The following is a 13,943-nucleotide window of genomic DNA, read 5'->3' as shown; positions in this document are numbered from 1 at the left end:
ATGAACCGCCATAATTTTATACAGTTATTATACATTTTTACACCTTTATGCAGAGAACAGGTTTTGAAACATAAAGGTTATATATACATTCACTGGCCACTTTACTTGATACACCTTACTAGTACCAGGTTGGACCCCATTTTGCCTTTAGAACTGCCTTAATCCTTCGCAGTATAGATTTAACAAGGTACTAGAAATATTCCTCAAAGATTTTACTCCAAATTTACATGATAGTGTCACACAGTTACTGCAGATTTGTCAGCTGCACATCCATAATGCAAATATCACAATCCACCACATCCCAAAGGTGCTCTATTGGATTGCGATCTGGTCACTGTTGAGGCCATTTGAGTACAGTGAACTTATTGTCATGTTTAAGAAACCAGTTTGAGGTGATTCACGCTTTATGACATGGAGTGTTATCCTGCTGGAAGTAGCCATCAGAAGACAAGTACACTGTGGTCATAAAGAATGAACATGGTCAGCAACAATACTCATGTAGGCTGTGGCATTGACACGATTCTCAATTGGTACTAATGAGCCCAAAGTGTGCCAAGAAAATATCCCCCACACCATTACACCACCACCACCACCAGCCTGAACCATTGATACAAGGCAGGATGGATCCATGCTTTCATGTTGTTGACGCCAAATTCTGACCCTACCATCTGAATGTTACAGCAGAAATCGAGACTCATCAGACCAGACAACGTTTTTCCAATCTTCTATTGTCCAATTTTGGTGAGCCTGGGCGAATTGTAGCTCCAGTCTCCTGTTCTCAGCTGACAGGAGTGGCACCGGGCGTGGTCTTATGCTGTTGTATCACATCTGCCTCAAGGTTCGATTTGTTGTGTGTTCAGAGATGCTCTTCTGCATACCTCATTTGTAACGAGTGGTTAATTGGGTTATTGTTGCCTTTCTACCAGCTCGAATCAATCTGGCCATTCTCCTCTGACCTCTGGCATCAACAAGGCATTTGCGCCCACAGAACTGCCGCTCACTGGATATTATTTCTTTTTCTAACCATTCTCTGTAAACCCTAGAGATGGTTGTGCATAAAAGTCCCAGTAGAAAACAAAAACTTGCTGGTTGAATGAAAGTTATTTTAAATCAGAATTTGCCATATACGTATAAATAATTTCGGTCTTGACTGTATATATCACATTTCTTTCGCATTTGCTAGACGACTTGGATAAGATGATGTCGTGTGTTCATGAATTTAGGGGAAGACTGCAGTGCTGTGAATGATGCCACTGTCTTTGGGACGTTTCCTCACAAAGCTATGTAAAGAATGTGTGCCAGACTGCTGTCCGCACCGGATGTCTTTCATAATGAAAGCAGGCTTTAGGAGCAGACGCCCTGCCAATGCAGATTCAGGTGCAGTCTGTATTTATGTGTTTGTTTATTTGATTTATTCATAACCTGGTGGACACCTTTTTCCTTCAGCAGTAAATCAAAAGTTATTAAATGTGTTTTTTTCCATCTGTTTTGCTGGAATAGTGAGATCCTGCCAGGAGTAAGGACGGGAAAGTGTGAGGCTGCTTTTCCAAATCTGTCTGAAGGGATGATGAAAACATATAATACTAGTGACTTAATAATGAAATAGCTTCAGGCTTGAGGTAAACGCACGCCTTCTTCAGAATGACTGACACTGCTCAAGGTCTCTGTCACTAAAGCAGAAAAGGTTGCAGATGCGTTAGAGAGGATTTGCATATGAACTGTGATATAACAACTACACAAACGGATAATACTTTTTGCACAAGAAATTACACACTTAGATCAAAAGAACATAAATGTGCCAAAAAAGGATTTTTTTTCACTGTACTGAATCTTTTGTGAAATTTGAAAAATGTATTCTGACAAAAAAACTTTATTTATATACAGGGTTATACTAGGGTTGTCACAGTAACAGCATTTCAGTATTCAGTAGCAATACTAGTGTTAATAGTCACTGGTTCTCACAGTTCTTAATACCAATTTTGGCAATAAAGCAAAACTCAATACCATATAATTAAACAACATGTTAACTTCTATTAACAAACTTGAGCAATATTTAAAAATATTTTAAAATCTTTTGTTTTATTACTAAAAACGTGACTAAAAGTGCATGAATAAACAAATTCTACACATAAATTCTACAAATGCTACACATAAATTAAAATTGTTTATAAAGTGAGAGAGAGAGTAAGCATAAATCACATTTAAATCACATTTTACTATAAAATCAGAAAGTAGCTATACACCTCTTGATAAAAGTCTTGTCGTCGATCCCAGTTGTAAGAGCAACAAATAATAACTTGACTTCTGGTTGATCATTTGGAAAAATGACAGAAGGCAGATTTTTCCAATGAATCATCTGCTGAACTGCATCTCAATCATCACAAATACTGCAGAAGACCTATTGGAACCCGCATGAACCCAGATGCTCACAGAAATCAGTCAAATTTGGTGAAGGACAAGTCATGGTTTGGGGTGACATTCAGTATCGGGGCATGTGAGAAATCTGCAGAGTGGATGGCAACATCAACAGCCTGAGGTATAAAGACTTTTGTATGCTCTTCAGCAGGATAGCGCTCCTTCTCATACTTCAGCCTCCACATCAAAGTTCCCGAAAGCAAAGAAGGTCAAGGTGCTCCAGGATTGGCCAGCCCAATCACCAGACATGAGCATTATTGAGCATGTCTGGGGTAAGATGGAAGAGGAGGCATTGAAGATGAATCCAAAGAATCTTGATGAACTCTGGGAGTCCTGCAAGAACACTTTCTTTGTCATTCCAGGTGACTTTATTAATGAGTTTTTTGAGTCATTGCAGAGATGTAAGGATGCAGTCCTCCAAACTCATGGGGGTCATACACAATATTAATGCTTTTTCCACTGCACCATGACTTTATATTGTATACTGTACATTATTTCTGTTAAGTGACAAGACTTTTGTCCAAGCAAAGTCAGACCTTACTCTCCAAATTAAATAATTAAAAATTAAAACATGATCATATTTTATTTTGGTAAAATAAGTGTAATGTAGAGGTATTTGCCTTTCATATAAGCCATTTATGATACCAAATGATCAACAAAAAGTCAAGCTATTATTTGCTGTTCCTAAAACTTGGATAAGTGGCAAGACTTTTGTCAGGTAGTGTACAGTACAGTTAATTATAATACTAAAATACAAACAATTACAGTTATATTTTCAATTTAAACAATGTACAGCAGGATTTATATACAACTGTCTTCAGCATCTTTTTTTTTTTACATCAACACTCCAAAATTAAAGTAAAAGGCAATTCTGGATCTCAAAAACATTTATCCTACCACATTGATTTCATGAGAGCATCTCAACCTTGCAGGTTTTCAGTGACCAGGTTCTGAATGCATTGTACAATCAGTTTTCTCATTCTGCAGTACATACTTGTAGAGGTAGATGGCGATATCTGCATAAGCGGAACTATAAAATGCAATTACTTTTACATCTATGTCTTAGAAAAAGAGGCAGATAACATCACTTGTTAGGCAACCTGTTTGCAATACTGCAATTTGATCATTCACAGGATGATAAAACTCTGGAAATGTCTGCTTGTAATCATGGTAATCGTAACCTCAGTCATTAAAATCTTGAGAAGCATTGGTGGAAATTGTTTGGGAAAAGTGGTGACATGCAGTCTGATTATTAGCAGTTTAAAATATAATATATTCTAATTATTAGTAGTACATTGGAATCTGATTACTCATTCCAGATTACATGTAATCATTTACTACCCAGCACTTTACGTAGTGAGTCACAGATGTGCTTGAAGTGGTCATAGCCATCATCATTCACTGTAAACGCAATTTTAGAATAGAGTTTTATAGAACAAATAATCTGATGACATAATGAGGACATAACATTCTTGAGACTGCTGTAAGAAACCTTTAATTGCTTTATGATGACAAGTGTTTTAGTGTGATATTTAACTTTTTATTTAGTTATTATAGTTAATTTGATCCGTTAACTATACGTTGTGATGACGTCTGGACTAACAAAAACAATTTGTGTTGAATTTAAACAAACAAATAAAATGTTGTAATCTTCAACTTAATTCGTTTGTTTAAATTAAACTCAATTTAATGGTTTACAACCAGTTAACGAAAAAAAAAATTAGTAAATTCTGGGAATTATATATGTTTTCAGTGTGCTTTCTCTTGATTTTGTTAAAACGTTTTGTCTTTTCTTTGCAATAAAAGTGGGTATAGCTGCACTCACTTTTAATCAACCAATCAACATCAAGGATCAGAACAGTATATGTTTTGTGATTTGGTGTAACTATAACATCATTTGGGGGATGACGTGGTGTGGTGGCGGAGTAGGTAGTGCTGTCGCCTCATAGCAAGAAGGTCGCTGGTTCGAGCCTGGGCTGGGCATTTCTGTGTGGAGTTTGTAATAAAGGGACTTAACAGAAAAATAAAATGAATGAATGAATAACTCCATATGATTTCATACAATCAAAGATACACATAGTGATTTTTGTAGTAATCAGTGGTCATTGAAATTTGATAGGAATGTCACATTAAAATTATTTTTAATTTAACCAGAACGTAAGTTTGGAATGAATAATAACATTTAATCCTATGTAAAAAAAGTATCTATTTTTTATGCTACCAGAACAGTTTTTTTAGACTGAAATTTCTTTTGTAAGTTTTTAGACTTTCCATTGAGTATTATTTAATGATTATCTGCTAGTGCTTATTCGTTACAAACTAGTACCTATTTATTAGCATTAGTTCTTAGTCAAGATATACATGCATTTTCATAAGATTCTTATTTCAGTATAGAGGCTATAGTAACTATTGTATTGTTATAATAAAAATAATAACAATGATGAAAGCAACAATAACAACAATAATTTTGTGAGGATCTGTCATTGAGATAACTATTCAGTTTTAGTATTACAATTTTGACTGGTATTTAATTGTATACTGATAATATTTTTTATTCATTGCTATTTAACAGAAACTAGGTATTCCTTAGGTACGAGCTAGTTCTCATCGTAACTGCACATCTTGTTATATTAGTCAAATTGGCCACAGAGTCTGATTAACCAATTTAGTAGTTTAGACTATTTAAAAAAAAGCATAGTAGTATCTAAAAATAGATGCTAGTTGCTACATTTAATTGATTTAATGTTAAAATGGCTTGCCATAATGAATCAGATTCGTCACTAGTTATCGCCTAATCCAAGTGCTGTCTAAATAGGCAGCCAGTAGCATATGAGACACAACCAGTGAGTGCCAATATCAGAAACTGACTGTGGGTTTCTTCGGTTGGGAGTTTGATAAAGGGGCGGGAGGATCTGAACAGTCTCGCAGAGATTCAGCGCTCTGGGTAAATGGATCACAGGCGCGCGCGCGCAAAGTTTGCGTTTTCATCTGACAGGCTCGGAGCCACAGACGCTGTCCGTATCTACATCGACAGACTGTCCTTTGGAAAACAGTAGTCATGGACTTTAACCAAGTAGATCACATGAAAAAGAGAGAAAGTCGCTGGAGCTGCTAGAAACATTTTGTAAATATACAGTACGGTGAAGTCGCTCAGGGACTTTATACGGATGATTGCAATGATTATTGAACTCACGGGAACCCAAACAGCGCGTGCCAGCTGTCTGGAACTGACCTTACTGCATCCATGAGGACGATGAAGGGCTGCGAGTGAACGTTTCAGGTACCAAATTAGTTTTTATTTTAGCTTTATTTTGCATGTAAGGGCTAGAAGGAAATGAAATAGAAGTCTGACAGATTAACGCGCTATATCAGGTTTAACGCCTTAACTGTCACCTCACTTTTTTTGAGTTCACGATTGAAAATGATACGTATCATGTGACTTTGGACCACTAAGCAAGTCATAAGCGTCAATTTTTGAGAATTTGATCTGTGCATAATCTGTAAGCTAATTAAACGCGTTTTCACTTGATGACTGGACAATATTTGGCTAAGGCACAACTGTTTAAGGGTTAAAAAAAACTAAATATTTAGAAAATCTACTTTAAAAGTGTCCAAATCGGGTTTTTAGCAATGCATATTACTACTAATAATATTACTTTAATTACTATATAATATTATATTAATTCTATATTATAGCTCGATGGTTTTACCTTTAACAAAAGAAAATACAAAAAGAAAATTTCTAGTTGCGTAAAATGTTTAATTTAACCAGATTACCCTAAAGAGTAGTATTAACTTTAATGACATTAAACTAATTGAAAACAGCTTCTATTAGTTTAAAAAATTAGAAACGATTTACTTATTTGAATAAGTTATAGCTAACATAAAAACAAATGCTGTCATGACTTATGGATCATTATTTTTTAAGTGGGCCACTTAAGGGGTTATAGTATAAACAATGGTGTCTATAGGCTTGAAGACCTCAGATAATTAATTGTTTTAAAGCATAACTAGCAGTTTTTAATATTCAATGATATGTTCTTGCTTTTTGTTTCTGACCAATTCCCGCTCTGACTGCATGAAATTCCTTGTTTGTTAAAACAAATAGACATATTGCTTTAACATTTATGCAAACTGCTATGTGTTCACATTAAATCTTATTTATATATCCGAAATATATAGTGTACATTTACAACTTGGATATAACAAATAAATATTGTTTGATTTTGATTTACAATTATGACTTTAGCAAAGCCTTAATATGCTCACAGTGTGTCCCATTTATTAAGTTTTCATTATTATTGTCCAGAAATATCTTCAAGTTGCCCAGTGGTTTTATCTGAAATCATAGTGGAAATCAAAGGGAGAGCATGGGCTATTGCAAGTCTTGCTCTGTGAGTGGAAGTGTTCTATTTCAGAAGAAGCTCTGTGTAAATAGAGACTGTAAATCTACTTATCTCTGAGTCACATAAGCTCCCCAGAAGCACTACAACACAAAGAGGGATACTCTATGTCCTCGCATGTCTAAACTGCTCTTTGGAGCTCGCTTGACAGAGGCTCGAATTTATGAATGAACAAAAAGTGCTTTGGTCAACTTCTTGCTGGATATTGCCTCTAAAAATGCTTTACTGCCATTCTCTACCCGGAATTGGAATGGGATGGGGTTGCATATGTCATATTCTATGGAATAATCAGAACATGTTGATGCTTAGTTCTTTAGGGGTCTTTTTTGTACTGCAAAGAACACAAAAAAAGAATCCCAGTTCCCAGAGCTCTGTCAGGATTTGGGGATGAGCATATCCCTGAATTCCTTTGAGCCCCCAAAGGGAGTAATAGATTTGAGCAGCCAATTGGAACTGTGTTTGTGGTAAATAAGATCTATTTAAAGAAAAGGGGTTTGTGTTTGGGTTGTTCGACTGCTGTTCCTGTCCCAAATGAACAATTATGCTGTGCCTTTATCAATCCTAACTAGTTTAGAGATGGACCATCTGTCTCTGATAATTTGATTGATATTTAAGTTGCAAATTTGATTATCTTGCACGTATTACAAGTTTTAGGTACTGTACAGATTTCTCGAATTTAAGCAGTGTTGTGCTAGTTACTGAAAAATAGAAACTAGTTACAGTTACTAGTTAATTCATTCAAAAAGTGACTCAATTATTTTATTGATTACTTATTCCAAAAAGTAATGCATTACTGTCAAAAGTAATTTTTGAGTTACTTTTCCAAAGAACATTTTTAATGCTCCCATTAATGCCCTTATAACATCACTTAAGTGCTGCATGGACAAAACACTGTTGATTAACTTCTAATTAACCACTGTTTTAATTAATTTGCATTCTCACAACTAAAACACAAGACAGACTTAAACAAAACGTAATTTTTAAACACTAATTGATTTAAGTCAGACTAGCAGCACAAAAATTTAAACATCGCAAGCTGATAAACCATTCCTTCATTCATTTTCTTTTTGGTTTAGTCCCTTTATTAATCTAGGGTCGCCACAGCGGAATGAACCGCCAACTTATCCAGCATATGTTTAACGCACTAATAAACTAGCTGAATAATATATTCAGAAACAAAAAAGCAAAAACTAAAGTTGCTTAAGGTTGTATTAACCCTTAAACATGTTCTTTCACAGCTTAAGTGTGAAAATAGCAAAAATATACCACAAACACAAAACCTTTATGAAATAAATAAATGAAAATATTCTGAATTGTCATTTAGAATCAATTTGGTAAAACTCTGCACCTAAAAAACTGCTATTATAGACCACCATAAATTGTATGCATTTTAAACAAAACAAAAACATAACAACTGCTCAAAAATGCAATCTACAAGTGATTTTTTTTTTTTTTTTTTTACTAACCACAAATTAAATGTGGTATGTCGACAACTTATGGAAAGTAAGCTGTGCTGTGTATATTCAAAGTGCAAAATCTGCTGTTGTATAAAAAATATGCTATAAACAGCTATAAATTAATGTAAAACAAAAAAAAAAAAAATCACAGCATGTTTTCTGAGCAGTACAACACTATACATTTTAAGTAACGTGTTCTGAAATATAACAGAAGTGTGTCACTGTGTCTACTAAACTATTCAGTTTTGTTATACAGATAACAAATGTGTGCTTATTTATTTGGAACAACAAACGTAGTAGTATTAGTAATAGTAATTAATAATAGTAACGTTAATAGTCTCTCGGTCTACCTCGCGCACATTCGCTCTCTCTCGCCAGCACACTTGGCCTCTCTTTTGCGCACCCGGTCTCTCTCATGCATATTTTGTCTCTCTCGTGCGCCCACTTGGTGTAACTTGCACGCATTTGGTCTCTATGCTTTCGCTTTACTTTTTCCAGTTTGTCGTCTCATACACGACACGTCTTCTTTACGGTGGTTGGTTGGCATCCACCAATCCCACAATGCGTACACAAGTACTTTTACCATGCAAGTGTGCATTAAATTGACTGAAAGTAACAATAAAAACATGTTATTTACAAAATTACTAAATTATTTCAAGCAAAAGCCATTATTTTTTGTTGATCATAGACCCTGATTGTATGAAGTGTTTCAGTCATACAATCACAAATGGTCATCAGAGACATTCGTTCATTTTCACCTGGTGTTAACCTGAATGAACAATTTTAAAAATATTGTAACATTTTTGTGGCACAGTGGCTAAGTGGTTTGCACGGTTGCCTCACAGCAAGATGGTTACTGGTTCAAATCCCTGCTGGACCAGGAGGCCTGTGTAATTGTAGTTTGCTTGTTCTCCTCATGTCTGTGTGGCTTTCCTCCATGTGCTCTGGTTTCCCCTCCAGTTCAAATACATGAGGTATAGGTGAATTGGATCAACTAAATTAACCATAGTGTGTGAATAGGAGAGTGTGCGGTTGTTTTCCAGCACAGAGGATTGTACTTTCAGTGCTGGATTGCATCGGGAAAGTCATTCTTTGTGTAAAAAACAGATGCTAGAGTAATTGTCAGTTCATTCCGCTGTGGTGACCCCTGATAATGCAGGAACTAAACCGACGGAAAGTGCATAGGTAATTCTCAGTTTATCTACAATCATGCAGCTAACAAGTGAATGCAAAGATGTGGAGCGCAACTATCATTCTGATATGTGTCAGGTAGTATGTGGGTAATATGTGTTTTGGTATAATGCACTCTCAGAAAAAATGGTGTGAGAGTTGTCACTGAGGCGATCCCTTTCAAAAAGGGTCCATACACTCTTTGAAAAAATGGCACAGTGTTGTACCAAAGAAAGTACAAAACCTTGTACCATGGCAAACCAAAATGTACCTTTGGTTTTTAAAACCTGCAGATACAAAATTGTACCTTCATCAAAGGTACAAATCTGATCTATGAAGGTACCGCTACAGTTACAAGAAACTTTGTACCTTAACAGTGTCAAAAATGCTGTGTCAAACATATATTTAGTAACTGTGTCAAACATTTATTTAAAATGCCTTAAATGTTTAGTTTACAATATCTATAATTTTGTTTTACCAGTTTTGTATTATAGAACTTAATAGTTCATGTTTGTGAGTTTCTTTAAACATATAAATGATGATTCTTGTTTTAATACGGACACTATTCATGAAATCCCTTTGCCTTTCCAGTAATGTTTATTTTCATAGATATTGTAATAAAGAAGGGGTTGTTCAACACTTATGTACCTTTTACATGGGAACAATTGTGTACCTTCATTTTATTTGTACCATAATAGACACAAACAATATTATAAGAGGTCTTTTCTGCACCAAATAAGGTACAACTTTTCCAAAGGTACAAAACTGTTTCTTAAGGAACATTGTTTGTACCACTGTGTACCTTTTTTTCTGAGAGTGTAGTGATACCTTAAATGTGCATGATATTTGCATGTAAACGGTAAAACTTGAAACACTACTAAAATGTATCTTTAAGGTACCAATATGTACCCTATTAAGGGTTAGTTTGCCCAAATTAATTACTTAATCTTAACTTGAATTACCTAAATCTCTTGTACCTTTGTTTCTGAGAGTGTGCAAAGAAGTGTGGATAACTTTCTTTTGGTGAGCTTTCTCACAAAACATCCCATAATGATCATGGTAGGTCAGTATACGGACTGTAGTTGATCTTTTGTGATCTGTTTGAACACATTTGACCACTTCATTGTTGACACTATGGGCGCAATCACATCAGAATGGTTTTTAAGCTGCCTGTGGAATTGGCCAAATATGGACAAGCTCAAAGTGTTTCATTGTCGTCCACTTGTAAACGGATTGCTGAAAAGTTAAAGCTTCTAATGAATCCTCAATACTATTTTCAATAGGAAGCAGAACAAACAGATTTCAACATTGAATATATAGTTTTTCCTTATCTGCAGATAAGCAAATCAGAAGGATTTCTGAAGTGATTGTGTGATCATTTGATAAAACAAATGGCTATGGTGAGCATTTTTTGAAAAGTTTTCTCAACCCCAAGCAGTTGTCATTTGACATTTGACGAGACACTCACCCTATAATTGTAGCTTGAGAGTTTTCTATAGCAACTCACCATAGAAAACAGGGAGTTCCTAATTCAAATCAAGATAACGGAAACCAGATATTTCAGAACTACCAGTAAAGTAAACTATTTTGAAAGCAAGCCTCTCCACAAACTAAAACACACTCACATACAGTAAATTCATTATGCATGCAAAATCTGCACTCATAGAAGAAATGAGAAGCTCTGTGCTGTGTTGTGTTGACATCTGTCTCTCCATCTGAGAGCGTTCAAATGCAGAGCCGCTTGTGGTGGGCTCTATTTCCCCTCTGCAGGCTTGTTGATGGAGAGATTGCTGACTGAGGTTATTACTTCAGCTCTCCACCACACTGTGGAATGTCTTTACTACTTTCTGTGGATTGCTGATGTCTTGCCTCCAGTTGTAACCTAGAAAGTGAGTTTGTTACCTTTAAGGTTTCGTTCACCCTAAACTGAAACTGATTCAACATTTATTCATCCTTGTGTCTTCCTAAAACCATAAACAAATATTGTATTGCTGGGTGTCTCAACCATGCTTTTGGAAGACCACCAACACTGTGTTTTGGATGTCTCCTTTGTCTATTACACCCATTACAGGTCTTTCAGGCTCTGCTAATGAGTTGATTATCTGAATTAGGTGTGCTTGGTTAAGGAGACATGGGAAATGTGTAGAGCTGGTGGTCCTCCAGGAACGTGGTTGAGAAACTGCTGTATCGTGTATATGTATTATATTTATTGGAGGATATGTATGTATGTATGAACATAAAATATAATCTCAACTATAGGTTTTTGATGGTTTAAATGATATAAATGTTTTTTTGGGGGGGATTAATTGCTGAAAGTTTAATCACGATCACAATATTGACCTAAGTTACAAGAATTTTAACCAAATTTCACGTTTCAACCAAATTAAATTAAATGCAAAAGAACTATAAAGTACAATTGGTAACACTTTAAAATAAAGTCTCATTAGTAAACGTTAGATAATAGCCTAAAATAGTTAGCTTATAGTAGTTAAAAAATACAACAGATCTGTATTAATACCTCCACTTGATGCAACAATTACGGCTATGATTTTACTGCATTGTTAGGCATTAAAAAGAAATTAATATCACCCATAGGATTAATAAAAACTCATTGTGAGTTTAGTTAAACAAACTGAAGTGTTTCTATACAATATCCCTAGTATAAAATGGTAAATGGTTATTAGAATAAATTTGGCCTGATTTACTAGTGAAAAGTTCTTGCTTTGAGATATTAAGATAAGCAATTAAGTAGGGCTGCACGATTAATCGAAAAAAATCCCGATCTCGATTCGACCCTACACACGATCTTATTTCTACTGTTCTACAATTCAGCCAATTATATTTTCAAGGTCAGGAGAGAAGCAAAAAGGCAGTCGCACCAGTCTTCACAGGAACATGAACACTTTCAAATGGCGTTAAAAGTGTCATACTGTATTTATGAGGCATAATTCACCCAGAAATGTCATATCTGTCTTCATGTAATGATGAATCTGCAATCACAAAACCACATGTGAGCTGACCACGAGCTACCGAGAACGCGCGCGTGCATGCAGCACGCCAATGACGGCTACTTTAGTGAACAGAATCTGCAAAGGCTGTGAATAACAAGTAATAAAGTTGTAAATAACGTTAAGTTTGTTGCACAGAGCGATCGTTTGAGAGCCGTGCTGAAAGAATGATTTGCATGTGTGTGTGTTTTATCACAGTGACGAGCCGCACTTAAAAAGTAAAACTGGCAGAACATCATTTAAATGATTGTAACTCATTTCACAGTTATAATTACGACAAGCATTTGAAATGTTTTTTTTTTTTTTTCCATAGCTAACACATGGTGTTGTTCATGAAAATAAATGTTTAACAGTATCAGACTAGCTTATATAGCCCAATGTTGAATATAATGCAAGAAAAAATCTGATAATGACAAATGTCTGATTTTACCAGTAAAAACAAATCGTCTAATGATGCTGTCAATGACAAATAACAGGCACATGTTTCATAAATAGTAAATCAATTTTATGACTATGAATAGTTGTATTCTGATATCATCATTTTCCTGTAAATTAACAAACAGGACATATTGAAAGTCTGTTCAAGTCCACCATAATGACTGCACAAAATTTATCATTTAAAGCAACAGTAGATCTACACATAGGCCTAATATTATTATTGTTGTTTTACCATATCGTCACTTTAGAATTATAAGGTTCTATCTGACATTTTTGTCAAAATTGAGTTACTGACATATTCTTTTTAAATGACAACTTATTGTTTACATTTTAAGACTTAAAAAAAAACAAATGTTGCACACATACTGTCTGCTATATGGATTGCAAAAACTTTGAAGCTCAAGATGTCAAAATCATTCAGAGTAATAGCCTACTCATATTAACCTTTATTTCACATCTGAAGAATCGTAAGAAAAAAATCGGGATCTTGATTTTAAGCAAAAAAAAAAATTGTGATTCACATTTTAGCCCGTGCAGCCCTACAATTAAGCCTCCAAGTATTTACCGCTGTTATTAATACCACTGCAAATACAATCTGATTATTCATAAAATCCCTCTAAAGGTTTAACTGATAATTTATATTTTAAAGTGCACACAATAGTAATAATGTGATTCTAAATATCACGATATATGGAATTATTGTACACCAACATATATACCGGTGTTGTATATATTTATTCAATAGTTGATTTAATAGGCTTTGCCAATTCATTTACTATATTGAGTTATTCAACAGCTGAAATATACTATTAACCACAGAAAACATGCTGTTTTTACTACATTCAGACTATAGGAAATGGGAGGATGAATGTCTGTGTTTGGAAATCCATTAAAAGTTATAAATGCATGTCCTCACCCTCACCTCATTTCAGTTTTGGCTTAAAAACAACAGTATGTATGTGCATATTTTAGAGAATTTAGCTTAGAAAAGTTTGTCTGTCTTAAGCCTTCAATCTGTTAAGACTTTCAAATAGTTTTATTTTCTTTGTTTT

General features: G+C 34.8%; 1 protein-coding gene across 12 annotated transcripts in view; it reads left to right on the top strand.

The window, feature by feature from the left end:
- The window catches only part of pdzd2 (PDZ domain containing 2), a 131,887-nt gene that overhangs the window by 40,187 nt on the left and 77,757 nt on the right, over positions 1 to 13,943 (top strand). For 7 of the 12 annotated variants that reach the window (XR_012406203.1, XR_012406202.1, XR_012406207.1 and 4 more), the window contains exon 1: positions 5,387 to 5,695. The exons of the other annotated variants lie outside the window; for them this stretch is intronic. The gene's annotated coding sequence lies outside the window, so the exon portion shown is untranslated. Of the gene's footprint in view, positions 1 to 5,386; positions 5,696 to 13,943 lie in introns of those variants that run through there. 12 annotated transcript variants of the gene reach the window in all.

The sequence above is a fragment of the Danio rerio genome, chromosome 5 (genome assembly GCF_049306965.1).
Source record: "Danio rerio strain Tuebingen ecotype United States chromosome 5, GRCz12tu, whole genome shotgun sequence".
NCBI lineage: Eukaryota > Metazoa > Chordata > Actinopteri > Cypriniformes > Danionidae > Danio > Danio rerio.
Note: the sequence above shows the minus strand (reverse complement) of the source record. Positions and strands in the feature narration are given on the sequence as shown.